This window comes from Mus caroli, chromosome 8, assembly GCF_900094665.2.
Source record: "Mus caroli chromosome 8, CAROLI_EIJ_v1.1, whole genome shotgun sequence".
Lineage (NCBI taxonomy): Eukaryota > Metazoa > Chordata > Mammalia > Rodentia > Muridae > Mus > Mus caroli.
In genome coordinates, this window is record NC_034577.1 from 42,441,195 (window position 1) to 42,461,992 (window position 20,798).

Genomic DNA, 20,798 nt, shown 5'->3' on the forward strand with positions numbered 1-20,798 from the left:
CGAGGAAAGCACCGAGGCTCCCATGCTGTGACCAATCAGTGTATCTACTACTCTCGCCGTGATTTAGGGGTCATCCATGAATAACACTTCAAGCTGATGAATGGCTCTTGCCGGCTTTCGGCTCTGATGAGGGGTCTGCCGGCCGCTGATTGCAAACACTAATGAACTTACAGCTCCATTTGAAATTCACACGCACCAACAAAGTGAAGGGGTACGTGCATGGGAGTCTGTCCTTTTCTTTTCTGGGTGACCGGGGAAGAAGACCTGGGGGAAGGGGCGGGTAATTGCCTTGGATTTAAGTGGAAACACTTCTCGGTGTGATCAAACCTCTAACCTTCTTAGAAAACTACTTTTCTTGATCTTCCATAGGGTAGGCATTTCGGGTCAGCTGAGTCACCCGAGGTGGTGGGAGAGCAAGACACTGCCTGGGAAGATGGATTCCTAGACAGAAGGGTGTAATTAAGGATTGCCACCCCCGGTAGGCGGCCCGCCCTTGACGGGGCCTCTGAAAATGACCTGCGTCTTTCCTTCTGGAAGTGTCCTCTTGTCGGGGACGAAAAGCGCAAATGACCTTCGGACTCCGGCAGGGGAGGGCTGCACTGAACACTTAGACTTCCTCCCAGGTCCCAGCTCTGTCCTGTTTAGAACAAGTGTCCGCCCCCAGATTCAAGTAGCTGGACCTCCAACCAGTAGCCACTGTCAGGGGCACACTCAACAAACCTAAAGCCCACCACCACCAGCCCCATCCCCGATCTGTTTCTCCTTTCTTCCCTCAGATTATTAGCAGCACAACACCGCCCCTGCCACACTCCCTTGGCAGTGGGAGCCGAAACAACTTTACCTCCCTAAGGACACTGCCACTTTGTAAGTTTCTGCCAAAACTCTACTCCAGGAAGCTCCAGCCCCGGGCCCCGCCCCCGCCCCCACCCTCACCCCTAGCTGCGGAAAGCCCACCCCGGGAGCCATTTTTCACTGCCCAAAAGCTCCTGCCCTTCGAGTTTTGGAACTCCAAACTTAGAACCTTTACAGAATCGCGCTCTGGCTTCCTGCCTCCCGCCAGCTCCAGGCTTCTTTCTGTCCGCGGGAGGCATTGGGTCCAACGCCCTGGAGAGAACCACTGCACCAATGAGAGTCTAGCTCCTCGAGGAGCGCCTAGGCATTCCCTGAGACCAGCCTGGAGCCGCCAGGAGCAGTGGAGAGTCCCCAGGCCTGCCCTGAACTACTGCCTGCCAACCTACCGGTCTCAGCCAAGCCCTTGGGTCCCACCTCCACTGCGAATTTCAGCACAGAGGACTCCACCAATCAGTACCTAACTTGTCTTGGCTGGAATCGAAGACATCTGTATTTTTAACTGCGTTCACAAGAACAAATTTATCAGTCAGGCAAACATAGAAAAGCCTGGACTTTTCTGATCCCACCCCCCCCCCCGCCCGCCCCGCAAAGTTTAGCATGGAATTGACAAAGAGTCAGAAAACTCAAATTAGTGCATCCATGCCCATGGTTCCAGTTCCCAAAGATGCTAAGCCTCTGAGTGCACCTCTGGGCTTTGCAAAACCTTGGCAGTAAGTGAATCTGACCCGGTTCCACCAGCATTAGTGACCCAAAGACCCACTGGCACATCTTTCTGGGATAATCTAGAGTTGCCCTAGGTTGGTACAGCCTCTTTCCTGCCACATGAATTTCACACTTCAGAAAGACTAAGGTGGCAGAGTCAGCTGACTAACCCCTTCCTCTCTTCATTATCATAAGAAGTACGCCAGACATTACAAGAAAATCAAGTAACCCCCCTTGACCTGATCATAAGTAAAATCTGAGGACATTTTATAAATCACCTTATAGCTCAGCTCCCCCCACTCCACACACAAAAATTTGTGAGTGTAACTTAGAATTGTCCAAGAAGCAAAACCCCTTCCTTGCTCTTTCCTGTGCTGATATCTAGAGGACACAATAAAGACACACTATACCAACCCCAAAGATGCCAGAACCGAGTAGTTGTGTGCAGGGAGAGATAGGGAGGGGCGCTGTTTACCTCAGCTCTTCCCTAAATTCCTCATTATGGCTAACACTGCTGATAAATGAAGAAAGGAATTGCAGAAGTCATATAATGGAGAAATAGTAGCAAATTTTGGAATCTGTCTCCAGCCCACATTCCAGTTAAGTGATGTTTAACGTTTTCCACTAAATATTGCTGAAACTTCATGTTAATGGACACACACACACACACACACACACCTCTAGAACACATCACTTATGCTTTCACTCTCTTTGCTTAGTGCCAGGTTTTGCTGGTGGACAAAGCATGCTGGTGTGTCTGGTCAGCATCTATCAGCTTCTGCAAGGCTCAGCCTGTAAGTAAGGCAAGGCAGCCAGGGTGTGTGCATGCAGCTTGATTCCCTCTCCTCTCCTCTTCTCTCCTCCCCTCCCCTCCCTCCTCTTCCTTTCTTACTGCTCCTCTCTCCCTTCTCCTCCCCGCCTCCTCTCTCAGAGGTCCCATCATTTGAACCCCTTAAGAAATGTTGATGGGCAAAACCCAACTGTCCAGGCTTTGTGCTCCCAGAGCCTTCCTGGAAAGCAGCGAACCTGCTTGATGTATAACCATTCCAACTTTTGCCTTGTGGCTGCGCTGCTGTCAGGGGAGGGGAAAGATGGTGAATTGCTCACTTTGGCAGTAATAAAGCCTGGACTAGCAGAAGAAATGCAAGTATTTGCTGCCTGGTTTTGGCCTGCACTGCAAACTGCCCAGGGTGGCTGGAGACTATGTAGTCTTAGCAATGCTGATCTGGTCTATTCGTGGGCTAATGACAAGGAAGAGGCTGTATTGTAGCTCCTTCCCCTAGCCTCCTCTGTCGCCCTGTCCTTAACAAGCATTTAAAGGTGACTAGAACCTTCAGATTCCCTTTGGGGTTAGGAAGGGCACACCTGGGCTATATGAAGTCAGAGCAGAGAGGCCTCTGCTCTGATATTCCAACTCCCCTCATGCCAACCTCAGCCATGTGTCTTTGGCCATGTAAGGTGGCACTTGCTCTCCACAGAGGCTGTTTTGAAGGCTGTGTGCTTTCTCTTGTCCTGAGATCCAGCCTGTAGCTAAGGGGCTGGGTGGCAGCTGTTCCCACCTCCCTCTGCTGGGGAACAGATGCCACCGAAGCACACTTTCTTTGACTTGGGAGTCTTTCAAGCACACAGAAGGGGAATGCTGAGCCATGCAGGGGTAGGGTTCTCTCTCGGGAGAAGTGAAGACGGAACTCTAGTTTGAAGGTGTTCTCTGAACTTACTCCTTCTGCTTTAGCCACAAAGACCTGACTGTCAGGCTCAGACTGAGTTTCTGCAGCTCTGTCACCTCTTCCACTACAGGGATTCCAGACACTGAAGAGCTGGCAGACATGACATTGACAGCTATAGTTCAGACACTAGAGCAACCAACTCGTCTTTTGAAAAGCTCAGGTAAGTCAACAATCCATAGACATCCCCAAGGGGTTATGTCTCAACTAGAATAAGGAGCAAGCAGATGGATGGGCCTCCTGGATCTTGTAGAACAAGCTAAAGGCTGGTGGTCCCTGAGACGAGTCTGAGGTCTAGGTACGTGACATCTTCTCTGTAAATCATTTTACAACTAGTCAAGCATGCAGCCTGCAATAACTCACAGCGCTAGAACTTAAACTTGATACACGAGTCTCTCAAGTAGCCATCAAGTGATTATCAGGCTGTTTTTACATACACACACACACACACACACACACACACACACACACAAATAACTTACAAGTAACTTATTTCCTTTGGCAATTGGTCTGGGGGAAACAAAAACATATTCTAATTTGATCAAAGTCATAAAACGAAATGACCGTCGCTAGTAGAAAGTATGCTTCCATTACCTTAATTAAAGCAACTCAGGCTTCCCCCAGTGGCCACAGTTTGGAGCCATGGAATAAGCTGCTGATAGTGGACAACACATCCTTTAAATTGTGTTGCTGAGTGGAGTCAACAGAGCATCCGGTGGCTTTGACCTTTGGTGTGAAATGCAGGTGTGGGGCATGCCCCTAACTGCTGATACAGTTTCTCTAAAGCATCACACAGGATCCCGAGGTCTAGGAAGGGTTTTGTCTACCCAAACCATCTTTTAACATGAAGCACGCTCGATTTTACATTGCCCTTCATACAAGTGCTGGACAGTTGCCCTGTGATTTCACATGGAAAGATGGGATCTATCATGAATAGTTATCAGGGACTACCTTTTAAGCTCATACTTGTTATTAAATGAGTGAGTTATAGTAGGGACTGCATATAGCATATGGGTAATAGTCACTAGGTTAAATTTATCATGCACTAATGACACAAAAGGACAACTTGGTAAAGAAAAATCCATCCTTTAGCTATCTATGTCAGGGTCTGGTTTATGAATTAACTTGTCAATGTTTTTAAGAAAAGTTCAACTCTTTCTCCCCCTCTTAGTGTCTCTAGCTGGGGTAAGCTTAGCCTTGGAATGCCTTGATCTTAAAGCACTGGTTAATACCATTCTCCCTAGCAGGGTTTCCACGGGTTCTCTCTCTCTCTCTCTCTCTCTCTCTCTCTCTCTCTCTCTCTCTCTCTCAAGTGATGGTCTATCCTGTTATCCTGTTTGTTGTTGTTATTGTTTGTTTGGTTTTGTGTGGATTTTTTTCCAGCAGGTGTTACAGTCATAGAGAAATGAAGTTTTTCATCCTTTAACCTACAGGTCCCAGTTCCTGGGCTAGCCTGTAGAACATACTTAGTAAATGTTTGAACTAACGGATAGCTACAAGATTAAAATGGTTTTTTTATTACATTATATGATCCTGACTTTTCTTTTAAAAATTGGTTTGCCATAAAATAAATGTACCCTGAAAAATATATGTATTATGTATTTCTCTAATTCTCTGACAATGTCTCTTTAATGGGACATAGTTATGAACTGCTAGGGAGTCATCTCTGAACTAGTTTGTCTTTCCTTAGAAACATAATTATGAGAAAATATATATAAATATATATAAGCAATATATATTATATGGTCAAATGTATATATATATATATATATATATATATATATATATATATATAAAAGCAAAGGGTAAATTTCATTTTCCTCCCTTGCAGGAAAATGCAGTTTTTACTGAAAATTTGGGGCAAAGGGCATTAGCATTGTAGCAAGGAGATACTCTTAGGTACTTTCTATTTAAAGTGACATTATTATAACACCTTTATTGCCTTTGGACTTCGAATGGTCAGACGTATAAAGCTTATGGTGACTGCTTTGCATTTCTTCAAGACAAGGATTCAGCTGGTATTGGGGAGACAATCTCTGTTTGTTCCTGTCTGCTCAGGACGACTGTTTCTAATTGATCTGGCATGGAATTTAGCTGGCGCTGTGTATGTGGCAACCACAGTACAGAGCCTGTGTGCTTTGTAAAGTGATAACCGTGTGGGCCTCATTGGAAACATTTGAGGATTTTTTCAACATTAACCTGGGTTAAATTGAACTATAAATCCAACTCAAGTCTATACATCCGTTCTGACAGATTCATCATCACTTTGGATAGACTCAACCCATGGTCCTCTCAGATTAATAAAGATGATGGCCGCATATCACACACGCAAAGGGTCTCAGTAATAAAGCACCACCCCATTATATGTTACACTGTTTAAATGCAAATTGCACATATTAAGCAGGTATTTTCTATTGCTATTACTTTCAGCAGAAAAGAAATGGTTTTTTGTTTTTTGATTTTTGATTTTGTTTGTTTGTTTGGTTTTATGGTTTGTTTTTTTTTAATAGTCATCTCTGGGTAAAGAAAAGGGATCTATAGGAAAATCTGTCTCCTCTTAGACCATGTCCAAGTTCACTCTGCTAGCCTCAAGAAGATTTAATTAAGCCAGCTCAGCTGAGCTAGAAAGCAAAGTGACTGGAAGTTACTGCTTATGGAAACATATTCAGGACATATGCAAAATAATGTATTTACTATTCTTCATTTGGGGATTTGAGCCACCAGGAAGGTTAAAAAGAAAAATTGCAACATAATTCTGTATCCTCCTCCTCCAGTTTCTGAATATCAAATTTTGGCGCTGACACTTTGTTACAGATAATAGTACTAAGTTCTGGATGTTGACGGCCCTTCCCTTGCTGCTTTAAATTGCCTTGAAAAAGATACAGTTTCTTTAATTAAAAAAGCTGCACAGAACTAATCCCTCTAGCTGAAAAAAGAAAAGTTTTAAGCAATCTTTTCTGCTCCGAGAGAGAAAGGCAGACAATACCATAACAGATCAGAACCATAAGCTATAGTGTGCAGCCAGGGGCACAGCAGGGAACTGAATACCGCTCCGGCTGTGTCATTTTTTAATCCCCCATCCCAGTTTTCCCCGTCTGACCTCATGCTGAGATGAAGTTATCAGAGAAGACAGCTTTCCTCTCACCAATGAATCCAACCCTGGATCTGTATTATCCTCAGCAGATCAAAACACCGCTTTCATCAAATAGCATTATCTGCATAAAAGGCATGCAATTGCCCGATAATTTCACCCAAACTACACTATTCATTTAAAGGACAAGAAGAGAAATTAATTCATTCCTTTTGGGAGGTGGCCGAGAAAAGTGAGACTCCGGGAGAGGCAGAGGCTGGAAAAGCTAACTTATCCTTTTTGCTCATGGGAACTTTTCTGTTTTTAACACAAAATCCCAAGAAGGGGTCCATTTCAAAGTTCCCCCCACTCCCGTGCATGAAGATTAATTGTTGGAGCAATTTGGTGCAGTTTGAGCTACAAAAGTGTAAGCTGTGTAGAGAACCGTCAGTGGGAAATTACAAAGCTCGCTGATGTCATTAGCCATGCTTCTGTGGACCCCAATAAAACATCATATCTAGTAAAACTGAGAGAGCATAAGAATTAGCTGGACAAGTGGATGAAGTTTAACACAGTCTCATACTGGGATGGGAGCTCCCTTGCTGGAAGAACTCTCTGGAAGTTCGGAGAAGCTTGGATTTCTGCAGAAGGGAGTCAAACATGAACAACTTTGATTTGATACTTAGAAGAACTTTTTTTTAAAAAAAAAGCCCTTAAAAGCATACTTCTTTAATTAAAAAAAAATTACTAACACTTTCTTCAGCTTTTATTTCCTAGTTTAAACTGCATCATTTTCAGGCAGTGGTGGGGCATGCCTTTAATCCCAGCACTTGGGAGGCAGAGGCAGGTGGATTTCTGAGTTCAAGGCCAGCCTGGTCTATAGAGTGAGTTCCAGGACAGCCAGGGCTACACAGAGAAACCCTGTCTTGAAACCAAGCCCCCCACCCCCAAAATAAACAACCACTGTGCATAATTTTCATCTTGGGTCATGTAAGGTGCTATACTCAACTCCCTTAGTTGAGGATCCTAACTCTTGAGTGACATCAGTTATTCCTTTCAAGATATCATGAGGCGTTAGAGCAGTCAGATAAAGCCAGCAGTGTCAAGTACATGGAATTACAAAGATGCACTAAAACCATGGGCGTGGGTGACCTAGAATGTGTACATTAATATCCTAAGAATATTACTCACCATAATTTTAGTGACTTAGCTTGAGATTTAAGTCTTTGGTTTAGCCTTCCCAGAATTGCCTGTGGAAACTTGATACATCAAGAAATTCAGCCTATTCCTCCCCCCACCCCCATCTCTCAGACAACATCCACACACACAAAATGTTTAGGACCAACAGTTGAAACTGCTTGCAACAAGAACCACATAAACGTGCATCAGCATATCACACCGGAGCCTACGAATGGTCCCGACTATTCCCAAGACAGGTATGGGAGCACAAATTTCTCTTTTGAAGGAAAGAGAGGTTTTAGTAGCAATTAATCAGAGTAAAATATTTGTCAGCAGTGGCATTTTAATTACGCATATGTATTCAATAAAACACATAAACGGAATTAATAAATAGGTTATTTTTCCACACACCAGTTCCCTGAAGCTACAACTTAATACTGAACCCTTCTGAGGCTAAATGTCTATGTAGCTGTACGGTCTGCTGAGAAGCAGGGTTCAAACTCATGTTTCCAAAACGCAGCTTCATGACATACTAATTATCTGAAATTTAATGTGATTAAGCATTAAACGATGGTATTTCCTTGAATTTAATGACAGTCCTATTTTCATGTCAAATTTGATTATAAGAACCAGTGTTCAGAGCGAACTGTTTAAAATCCCAAATCATTAACAGATCATTTAGGATTTTGTCTCAGATCAGAGAACTTCTTGTCTGTGAAAAATCAACTGCAGACGGACGTCTACGAGGAGAGGTGACTTCTACATTTTACCTATGGATGGTTGTGGATGGCTGATCTTAGAAGTTACAGTTTCATCTGGAGATGCCTGGGGGGAGGTGTTCCTGCCACTGCCACTTTTAAGATACATATTCATGATACACTCCAGCCCTGTGCATCGTCTCCAGTATATCATGGACCATTAGATCCATCTGAAATGGGAGCAAAAGGCAAACAACCTCCTTAAGATTTTATTAGACAATGCAAATACAACGGTGATCCGAAGGTTTACTCCTCCTTCTCCTCCTCCTCCCCCTTCTTCACTTTCAGTCCAAAGTTTCATTTCTTTGATACATAATCGATTTCTCTTAGAAATCAGACCTGGATCACCCAAATAGCCCAATTTCAGTCATAGGATTCTGCAACTAAGAAGGCCGGGAAGGTCATGGAGTTGGTCCTTTGTGAGGGAGATATCGGAAGCATCCCTTCTCTCTGAGGAAAAGCTTTTTAAAAACTACTTTCAAAAATTATATTTACTTGCATGTTAGAGGTGGGCAAAGGACAGAGCTTCCATGACTCCATTCCCACCTTATATCACATGTGACCAGGAGTCATCAGGCTTATGACCTGCCAAGCCATCTCGCTGGTCCCGTAAAGACACTAAAACTTTGGCTCACTTCTAATATGCTAAAATAAGCTTGATTTGGCCTGCCACATGATAATTTCTGTAACCAAGAATGATGTAGATGAAAGCTCCCAAAGGAAAAACTAACTGCTCTGGCCATGTGACTTGCTACTTCATTTCTCCAATTCAGATACAACTCAGATTTTGTTTGGTTTAGGGGAAAACGTGAGAAGCCAGCCAGGACTTCCCAGAGCAGTATGTAAGAAAGAAAATTCTAACCCAGCCATCAAATCCCTTCTGTATGTATTTAATGCTTTTCTCCTAACCCTAACCTCCACAGATCATTACACACACACACACACACACACACACACACACACACACACACACACACCTATGAAAGAGCAGGATTCACCCTTTTCCCTTTTATCCTTGGATAAGATATCTAGAAGAGGGGGAAAATAGGTCATGAGAAGATTACAAACTAAAAGTCTATAAAAGAGAGAGGATAGATAGATAGATAGATAGATAGATAGATAGATAGATAGATAGATAGATGATAGATAGATAGATAGATAGATAGATAGATAGAGATATGTAGATTTATCCTTATCTACCTCTATCTATCTGTCTGTCTGTCTATCTATCTATCTATCGAGAGACTGAGTGCAAAGAGAAGCGAAAATGAAGAATAAGCTGGCTAGAAGGAAGACTGAGCCTGTGGGACCCCAGGCTTAGCATCCTGTTCTAATGGAGGTGCACATTTCTGCTTTGAGTCTCTTCACACCAGTGAGAGGATGCTGGATCTCATTTCAAGAATTTACCCTGTCATTTGGAAACTGGAATTAAATCAGGCTTGATCCAGGTAATATTTATTTTCAAACATTAATAACCACACTGGATTTATTGAAGTTTTTTTCTTTTGTTTTGTTTTTGACTAAAGTCTCCCTTTCTATCCCATGATTACCCAAATGTAGTCCAGGCTAACTAAGACTTACAACAATGCTCTGGTTTCAGCCTCCAAGTACAGGAGCTTGTAGGCATAAGCCGCCACATCAGGCTATTTCCATCATTTTCAAGATGATAATTTTACAGAAATTTGAAGGTTATATTGATAGCCAATAAGCTTTAGAAATGTGAAACTATTTTAAAGTTCTCTTATATTATTTATTAATAGTATTTGTGTATGTCTGTCTCTCTAGATTGTATGTGTGTGTATATGTGTGTGCATGTATGTGGGCACATGTACATATAGAGATCAAAAGACAGCTTTAGAGTCTGTTCTTCCCTCCCCCATGTTTATGTTGGGTTCCAGGGATTTGAATCAAAATATAAGACTTGCCTCTTTTACTCATTGAATCAACTGGTTGACCCCTACAGCAACTTTTATTTAGATCTATTTTAATTTTTATTAGATTATAATATACTTACATCATTCCTCTTTCCTTTCCTCCCTCCAGCCCCTCAAAATGTACCCTTTCCTCTTTCTCCTCTCTCAAATTCATGTGCTCCCCTTTCCGCTAATAAAGAAATGCAATCTACTCAATCTGTATAATGCTGCTTGTGTATGTATGTTTTCAGGTCTCACCATTTGAGAACTGAACAATCCAGTAGTGTGTTCTTCCCTGGAAGGTATTTTCGGGAGCAATATTTTAAAGTGTAGCCTTTAGAATATCTCATCAGAGTCACCACTTAGGAAAGCTTATATACCATCCTAGGATCTACGTCAATTATCCAGAAGTAGACTCTCCGAGGATGGAACCCATACATGAACAATATTATAAGTCTTCTAGAACATTCTTAATTCTTACACACAGAGAAGATTAAGATCTATCGTCCTAGGCTAAATTCCATGGTAAATTAATTGATAGTTTAGCTTCCATCATTCTCCAGATGATAAAAAAAAATAGCTCATTGCAAAGAAATCTACTTTACTTATTCTTCCAGTTGAGGGATTACCCTTTAAGAAACCAAAGCACACAAGAAAAAGAGGGTGAGAAATCCTACTAGAGCAGTGGTTCTCAACCTGTGGGGCCTCGACCCCTTTGAGGCACATGTAGCAGATACTCTGTGTATTATATATTTACATTAGGAAATTTAAAGTTGAGTAGCAATGAAAATAATTTTATTGGTGGGGGAAATTGTGACAGGAGGAACTGTAATATAGGGTCTCAGGGTTAGGAAGGTTGAGAACTAACTGTCCTAGAGAAATCTGAGCTGAAAACTCTGTGCTACTTGAAAATCAGATTTTCAATCCTGCTAAAGTGTAGTAGAATGAGTAGCTGAGGAACTGGGATAGCGTTCTTTTGTTTCCCTTTGCCAGAGCGCTTTCTATATGTTATGCTGACTAGCGTATATCACATAATTCTGTGGTGAAGTTTGTATTAGGACATGCGAAGCTTTGGGGTCAATCTCCAGCATGATAGGTTAAAAAAAGAAAAAGAAAAAAGAAAAATAAGTTTTGCTTATTTTGTTGTTCAATGTCCTGTCTATTATTTAAAATTATAGTGGTTTTAAATGAACTTTTAAATAAATACTAATGTTATTGCAAGCAATTAAAGAAATTTATGGGAGATGGAACGGAAATCAACTCAACAATACGCTTTTCAAAAAATATTTCAGAATAAGACCATCAAAAAATTGAGAAAGGCACCTAGATACCAGGTACTTTTGTGTCACTATCTAATGCTCAGGTGACACTCAGCAACACAGCTATGTTCCTACTGAGGGCCATTGGTTTTTCTTTTTAAACACAAGGCATCATTATTACACATCCCATCATTAATTCCCTTTATCATTACATCCTTCTGTATCATGTGACTTCAACAAGAAGCATTAGCACTTATGGCTATGATCCTACTTCTCCATATTCTGTGAATGTAAAGGGTTTTATTATGAGTAACGAAGAAAGTACGCAGATAAATCTTTCTGATTTGTCACTAGTACCCTGCCACACCCTACCGAATCCCATGTCACCCCTCCTCCTCCTAATCACATTTCTAACATGAATTTGTGTTAAACAGATAGAGATGATTGGCAGGTGGATAACAGATGATCAATAGAGCATACCATACATTATCTCAAACAAATCATCACAAATATCTCCCCACACAGTTATTAATATCTTCTCCATCTTAAATTGAGAACACTGAAGGGTGAAGCATTTGTCCAATGTCAGTTGAACCAGGCCAAGTATCTTTGTTTTCAAAGCTCAAACACATAAACACTAATGACTATCTCCTGGTAAAACAGAATTTGTTCTAATGATTACTTCATTTATGCACAAATAGATTCATCAGCTGAAGTGCAAACTAGAGTTTAATGAGGGAGAAATGCTTTTTCTTTCACAGTACTTGAGACTGACACCTTGGCCCCATGTGCACTGGGCAAGAGCTTCACCACTGAGCTATATTTGCAGCCCAGACCCACACACAAAAAAACCCCTGCCTTTTGGGGTTGTTGTTGTTGTTGTGTGCTCTGTGTTTGAAGCTATAACTTCAAATAATTGAGCGTGACAAAACGTCAGTTCCCACTGTGCCATAGCACACTTATCCGTTTTTATGTGCAACCCAGATTTAGAATAAAATTGCCCAAATATAACACATTTTTAGATCCCTTTATCTGTTGCTCTAAAATCATTGTCTCTCTCAGTTAAAGTTACCCTGGCTCTCAGGTTCCACCCAAGAATGAGGATTCGGTCTTTAGCATTGGTCTATGAAGGTAAAAACAAATCGCTAATTTGAAGACTAGCTGTAGATGGGGAGAAAAGAAATATTTGTCCGTCTGGTAAAGAATTTCCAAGAGGGTTGTCACTGTTCCAAAGGTTTTTAGGTTCTAGAATCTGGTCATCTTTTTCAAAGCATCAGGAAAGTTAAGCAGGGTGAATTGCAAGCTTACTGCTACTTGGAATCACAGATCATTAAAAAACTGTCTGTTAGAGGGCACCTTGGGGAGCGAGTGGGGACAGCGATGGTTTCTGTGTGGTAGCAAAGCAATAACGAACTTGTCTAATCACTTTCTGTGAACAACAATAGATCATCCATCGTAGAAGGAAAAATGTGCATCTGTATCGGCCTGTGTGCATTCATTCTTGTGACTTTTAAAGTCTTCCCTTACATTTCCTCTTGTTACTACAGAGTCTTCATAAAGACAGAATTTAACACAAACAACTAAAATCAGAGCAGAAATTAAAACTGATATTTATTTTTGTTTCTTTGGTTGAAACCACATATTAATGATAAGAATCTTAATTTCAAACATGAACATTAAACACATTTTAATTTTAATGGTGACACCATTATTTTGTAAGAGGCAGAATTAGTGTAAAGAAAGGCAGACTCATATTATATTCATAAACAGGAAGAGAAATGATTATGGCTGTGCCTCGCTTTATCCATTTAGGTTTCTCATCTTAACAGATGCATATTAGTGCAGCCCAATGTAGTTTGCTGTGACGTGCAGTGACTGATCAACTGTTAAATGATTGATTATACTGGTCACATTAATTTTACATGTATGGGCATGCCATATGTTCAGGGTTAAGTTGTAGAAAGCAATCCCTTTGTCCGCTCTTCACTTCCTCACCCCCTACCACATGTATATTTTATATTTACATCAACATGGCTCATAGAATAGAGAGTGATAGAAATAATTAAATTCCATTTGGTTTTGCAGGTGGCCTGGTCATAGCTATTTGGTATTGCACATCACTATCTTGTCTAACAAAGGGGGGTACTTAGTCAAATAACAATTTCATTTCATCTTGGGGTTAAAATTGCCACATAAAAAGGACTAGAAAGTCCCCTCTGTAGACTCTCGTCTCAGCTTTTGAAAGCATCCACAGAGATGGTGTTATTAAACTTGAAAGGTTTGCATTTATGAGTAGTATCACCTGGTTTTCTAACCAGTAGTTGTTCTTGCCTTTCAAAGCACCTAGCAAAATCCAAAGTCTCCATTAAGTATTTTAGTCATCGACATAGTACAATGACCAGGTAATATATCGCTACAACCTTGCAACTTTGTCTTAAAGATTTCCTAGTAACAATTGTTCAGGGCTAAAGACAAAGGAGAAGGATGCCTAATTACAAACTTGCTTTTCTTCCTAGACATAGAATGCTCAGACAGGACTGAGTCTCCTCAGTCAACACTGGCATCCTTTGAAGATCCACAAACTGAGTCTCTGACTAAAGAGAGGAGAATTCCAGAAAAGTAGCCTCTTTGGAATTGAAATGAAGTCAGCTAATTCCCAGGTTACGTAAGTGTGTGGCACAGCATCTTGGTGGCTGTGATGATGAACAAATGGTATTCATTGGCTCTAACATGAATTGTGATTTGCATGTGTATAAGTTCAATCCACGTAGTTCTACAAGTGTCTATCAGCTATGGAGTATATTTCTTGTTCTCTTATTTTGTCAGGAATATCATGAGTGGAACTGTCTTCACTTTCAACTGGGAAAATGCCTAGACATATTACTTTAACTCAGTGAAATACTAATTTACAAATGCTGTACTTTCTTTAATTTTTAATGCTTTCTGTATCTTCAAATATAAAATTCTGAATTATATGTTGTTCTTACAGTTATAATATCTGAGACCATGCACTCCCTACATCATATTTAAGGGGAAAAGAAAACCTTGTTTCTCTTAGATTTAAATAAACTACTACACTATAAGGTGAGTCAGTATATGCCTCTGCTTACGTTTGTATTTCTTTGAAATTTTATGATTAGAGTAGAATGTTTGCAATGGCAGTAATATCGGGCTGTAGGTTTGGAAAATACACAGATGCATTGGTGGATCTTAAAATACCTATTCCTACATACACATGTGATAGCACACACACACACACACACACACATACACACACACTCTATTCTTTATTGTTTTCCAGCTCACCTGTAATCTAAGTAAATCAAGCTACAGTTTTTGGTAGTATAAAAGAGATGTTTTTACAGATCGGAGGGTGAACTTTATCTTCTTTGTAAAGTTAACTTTACCTGATACATATTCACACTCTGGGCAACTCAGAAATCTCCTAAACTGATTACATGAGGTGCAATCCTAACCTTTGTATGGGACCACGCTTTGATTTTCCTCTTTTAATTACCCATCCTTAGTACAGACATCTTTTAACTTCTGGGTTTTTTTCCTTGATGGGTGATCTACTATATTTTTTTCCTAACTAGTGGTTTTAATAATATGACCAACAATTTTGTTTACTATATTCCCAAACTTTTTAATCACACACCTTTTCCATTTCTGGTTCTTCACTTTTCCAAATTTTGAAGGATATATCCAGTTTGAACTCTGGCAGGATATAGCTTTGTAAGTAAGGCGTACTTATGTCCATGTTTTCTTGTTCTTTGTATTATATATTATGTACTATAAATAGGTATCCTGAGTGTAGCATACATATTATACTGTAAATATACTTGGTACCTAACTCAAATCTTTTAAACACACAGTTTAGCTACTGCTCACTTTGCTTTTTGACTATGCACACCAGCAGCATTTTTATATGCTGTGTATGACATGAATGCAAAATGAGTCACTACTTATGTACTAGGTGGAGCCTGCTCACTGTCACCTGGGGACATAACCCTTATTCCCTATATTTCCATTTGCTTTGTTGCCAAAGATCTTTTTGGGTGGCCTCAAATTAAAGCATTTTTCTCTCTGGTGACCTACTGTAATTTTTTTTGTAATGTGAATAATTGGAATGACAGAATTAATTTGAGTATGAAAATATGAGGGAAAGGTCTATTACATTTTACTGAAATTAATTGTCAATTTTATGAAACTGGATGGAAAGAGAAAGCCAAATTTTATAATGTCAAATCAAAGTTAATTTCTGGAGTTGATTTCTTAAGTTTCTCAAGGTTTCAACAAAGCGATAGGGATGGAAGGAAAAGTAACATTATCATCTAATGATCTAGAAGGATCATTAATAAAAAAACAAACAGTCTATTCAAGGTACACATTGTACATAAGGATTCCCAAAGTGCTCAGGTTTACTAAATCAGGCTGGATGTTGTACACCCAGGTGTGAATGCCTTACGTTGAAGCATAGAGTAATGTTTCATTCTCTCTCTGTGTATGTGTGTGTGTGTGTGTGTGTGTGTGTGTGTGAGAGAGAGAGAGAGAGAGAGAGAGACAGAGAGAGAGAGAGACAGAGAGAGACATACAGAGACAGAGACAGACAGAGACAGAGACACAGAGAGACACAGAGAGACACAGAGAGATGAGTTATTTGGCTTAAAGCAAAGTTGAATCTCTATACAGAAAAGGGGGCAGTAAAAGCAATTATTAACATTGTTGAAAGCGAGGCAGAAGCATCGAAGCTCAAACCCATATTAACAAGTCCCATATTGACAGCATAGTCACAGAGCATGCTTAGAAACACTGTAGAAACACCCCCCCCCCATCGAAAATGCATAGGCACAGCTTCACTTGATACAGAAATGATTCACCATATAAAACAGGCTTTCTGATTTTATTTCCTTGGATTATATTCAATAGTCTTTTTGAACCAAATGAAAGTAAGCAATGCTTTACTTAGTAAGCAAAGCAATAATGCCACTGGTTTACTGTAAACTAATGAATTACCTTATAAAACTGTTATACTAAACAAATGTATAGTCATTCATACTGTGTGCCACTGGTTCCATAGTCAGCTTAACGTACATACATACATATATAAACGAATTTTCTCATTAAAGCCTCTTAACATCCTAGAAACAGATAAATATTTTCCACCCAAAAACTAATACCAATTTAATAACTTACATTGAATTTGTCATATACATTTTTCTTAATTCACGTTTGGTTTTCTTAGTATCCAAATATGGTCACAGCAAAACATATTTTAGCAGAAGAAAGTTGGCAAAAATCAAAGCCTACCAAAACCCCCACATAAAATACTATAACCGTTCCATTTGAAGTTAATCTCTTACTCTGAGTAGCCTATGTGGCATACTATATAGAACAGATAACATCATTTAAGGCACAATTTCAAAGGCAGAGCTTGCATGGGAAGTTCATTTTTTGAGAAAGTAATTGAGTAAACTTGATTCTGTTCTGGGAGAACAGAGATCCTTTTAAAAGTGTAGTGAGTCAGTTCAGTACGATCTTTTCCTTTATGTTTTATTTAAAATGTTAATGGAGTAAATCCACAATTCACATAATTTATTTTGAAACACTTTTGTTCAGAATAATGCGCTGTAAGAACAGTGATATACAGGCAAAGTCCCTTAAAGAACATGCATCAATTCAGATCCCTTTTGAGGCATATTGCAAATGCCCTCTAACAGGGCAGCGCAACATTACATAAATCATCTTATATGAAAAATTAACATGACATCAAATATTTATAAATATTAATGTGTATGTTAATATAACCAAAGCTGTAACAAACAGTCCTAACCTTGCCAAGTTTCCTAGGACAGGCGCGGCTGATAATGATATCCATTATCTCTGGAGGAACGCACAATTATGAAAGTTGTGTGCAGGCTGCTATGTTCTTAGCTGCTTTTAAATTTATCTATTCATGTCTACCATGCATATAGCATTAACCCTTTGCACATATATTCCTAAGAAACACCAAGGCAATGAGTGTGGATGAATACTTTGAAAGTCATTTTTATTTAATCCCTTACATTGGAAGCCCCCAATTTTTAACGTAACTTCATACATAATTGAAATATAGGGTATCCTACCAATAAATTCTCCTGGGAATGATCTCATTAGCATGTGTTAAATACCACATGTGCATATATATATATATATATATATATATATATATATATATATATATATATATATATGTGTGTGTGTGTGTGTGTGTGTGTGTATATATATACACACACAGGTTTATATATATATATACACACACACACACATATATATATATATATAATATGCTATATATAGTATATATACAGGTCCATGGGAACCTGTAGAGAATTCTACAGGTTGCCATGGATGGAGCAAGAAGATAATGATCATGGCCAAAGGCATTTTTGAGCTGAAGATAGTTTGCTTCCCCCAAACAAATCTCACTATGAGTCATCCTGATGCTGTGTGACTAATCTATACCAAACCAGAGTGTTCCATATTAATAAAGTACCTCGCTCGCTTCCCTTCCCAATCAGTCTCGCCAGTGGCTCAAACGCACGGTTCTGGATGTCATTGTAGCTTTCCCTCTTCTGCCATAGATAGCATCCAAGACTCATAGAGGCTGCCATCAAACCACAGAAAGTACCAAGTTCTGTTTTTCTTATACATGCATACCTCTCATTAGTTTAATTCATAAATGAAGTAAGGAACGATTAAAAAAATAGATAATCTACTAAAACAGGGAAGTTGCATGTGAAATACAACAATATGCCGTAAGAAAAATGATATGGTGGTGTTTAAGTCTTTGTCAGCATCTTGTTATGCTTGATTTACTCTGTGATGCAGCTCACTGTCTGTGTGGTGGGAGGGTTAGACTAGGGTAGCGTTAGGCTTAGGGTTCGGTTAGGCTTAGGGTAGGGTTAGGCTTATTATAGGGTTAGGGTTAATGCTAGGGTAGGTTTAGTGTAGGGTTAGGGTTAGGGTAAGGGTTAGTGTTGTGGTAGTATTAAGATTAGCATAGGTTTAGGTTAAGGTTAGGATAGGGCTAGGGTAGGGTTAGCGTATTGTTAGGGTTTGGGTTAGTGTAGGGTTAGGGTAAAGGTTAGAGTTAGGGTATGGTTAGGGCTAGGATGTTGTTAGAGTAGGGTTAGGGCTAGGATTAGACTAAGGGTAAGGCTAGTGTAGGGTTGGTGTTAAGGTTAGTATGAGGTTAGGTTTAATGTTATGGTAGGGGTAGGGTAGAGCTAGGGTTAGGTTTATGATTAGGGTTAGGGCAGGGTTATGGTAGGGGTTGGGTAGAGTACTGTTTGGGTAGCATACTGTTCCAGTTATTATTAGGGATTATGGTTAGGGTTAGCATTAGTGTGTTATTGACCTGGCTCCACAGTAGGAGGAGGGTTGTGATTTTTGGGTTGTCCTGGCTCAGCAACTCTGTTTTATAGAAGACCAGGTACCAAGAGAATCTTCAGTTCACATTCTCAGACAATAGCTGACTGGTAGCAAGTGAATCCATTGGGAGTATATGTGAATGTCAGGGGAGCAGATTTTTGGACTCTGGAGAGACCCTGCTATGTCACTACATCACTAATAGGCAATCTTCCCTGTCCTGAGTGTAGTGGAGAAATGTGGCTTTTGTGTACTTTAAAGGTTTTAATCTACATCTCCAGCATGTAGGATTGATTTGGGGCCACTTTGACTCTGGATAATAATGCTGATTTAACCTACTTTATTCTTTGAATAACTAAATATGGAATGAGTAATGTCTCATACAGTCAAAAATGCCTTCAAATAGCCAATTAGAGACTCATTTTATTGCAAATCTTTAAGACTCTGGTAGACTTTAAATGTGATTTCACCTTAATATACATTTTAGAGCTAATTATTCCAATCAGAGGAGAGATCGATACTTAACTGGCATCATTTTTAATGTGGATCAGGATTCTGAATGGGATACAAAGACAAAATTTGCATGCTAGATGTTACTTTGTTATTTGTTAGGTCCAGATCATTTTTGGCTACATGATGTAGTGTTACCCCATCTCAAAAATAAATACATTTAGATATGATCACCTTGAGGCTTTAATTAACTCCCTGCAATGTCTAAAGTGTCACACAGAGGGAAGGCCACAATCTATGACTCTCTAGGCCCCAAACAATGAGACTCCCATTCATTACCTCTTAGACTTCAGCTTTTAGACTCTTCTTTCTCTTTCACTCCATTCCAGGCAATCAATTTCCTTGTTCTTCCTCCCACATGTTGAGCACGTTTGGTACCAGGCACTGGCCACTCCCCGACCTCTGGGCTGACTCATTTCCTCTCATCACTTTCTCCAAGTCTGCCTTCACATATCTTTTTCTCAATGAGGCTTTACTTGACCACCTCATTTAAAATGACAAATGACCTGTCTGCCACCCAATGGTCCTCCTGATCTCACGTATCCCACTGCATTGTATATTTTTCCATGCTCTTATTGATTTATAACATCACAGATAATTTACCTGTTCATATATACACACATATACATATACCCATTATAGATATACAACCTGTATCTAGATGTATATATTTATGTGGGCTTATTATCCTGTTTTAGTCACCTCCATAAGGGTGGTCTTTGTTATGTCTACCAGTGAATTGCCAACATCCGCGATTGAAGCTGGGACACAGAAACTGTACAATAAATACTTATTGAATGAATCGATTGTGATTGCAGGAGTTAAGGAAGGCAATAAGAATAGAGGAGGCATGAACACACAAGAACTTGGGAAGAGAGGTAAGAACACGATTTTTAAAAATATTTATTACTTAATTTTGACCAGATTGAGAATTTTACCACTGTTTGCTAGTGTCGGAATGAAAATGGAAAGATTCCTTTGAAGGCTTGAATAGGCTAAACTTCCATGGGTCATAGGGAGAGAACAGACTTTACAGCCGCCTAGATTCAGGACCTTAGCATTTCTTTGAGTATCTGGACCTCCTTTAGATGAATCCATTGGTTAAGAAGAGAAATGTATGTGTGTGTGTGTGTGTGTGTGAATCATGTGTGTTCATGTGCTTGTGTGTGTGTGTGTGTGCATGCACGCGTGTGTGTGGGAATAACAACTTACTGGACTCACAAACTGTGCATCTCCAAGTTAGTGTTGCCTCACAGTCTGTAATATGGGGTGTAAGTTGAGTAGGAGCCTTCATTTTGTCATGACAATAAGTAAAAACAAAACAAAACAACAAAAAAAAAAACCTCAGCAAAAAAAAAAAAAAAAAAAAAAAAAAAAATTTAAAATAGACCTATTAAGGAGGTGAAGCCACAGAGAGAAAC

The 20,798-nt window shown here is 39.8% G+C and overlaps 1 protein-coding gene and 1 long non-coding RNA gene across 4 annotated transcripts in view; one reads left to right on the forward strand and one right to left on the reverse strand.

The window, feature by feature from the left end:
* Tenm3 (teneurin transmembrane protein 3) overlaps window positions 1-20,798 on the reverse strand; it is a 1,292,348-nt gene that overhangs the window by 629,488 nt on the left and 642,062 nt on the right. The gene's annotated exons all lie outside the window — the stretch shown is intronic.
* Window positions 14-20,798, forward strand: part of LOC115031755 — a 27,959-nt gene continuing 7,174 nt past the window's right edge. Inside the window, exons 1-6 of one of the 3 annotated variants that reach the window (XR_003837417.1) lie at window positions 14-211; window positions 3,352-3,441; window positions 13,974-14,122; window positions 14,447-14,541; window positions 15,156-15,192; window positions 20,196-20,255. This is a non-coding gene — a long non-coding RNA (uncharacterized LOC115031755). The remainder of the gene's footprint in view (window positions 212-3,351; window positions 3,442-13,973; window positions 14,123-14,446; window positions 14,542-15,155; window positions 15,193-20,195; window positions 20,256-20,798) is intronic. The other 2 variants (XR_003837415.1, XR_003837416.1) reach the window with 2 other exon arrangements.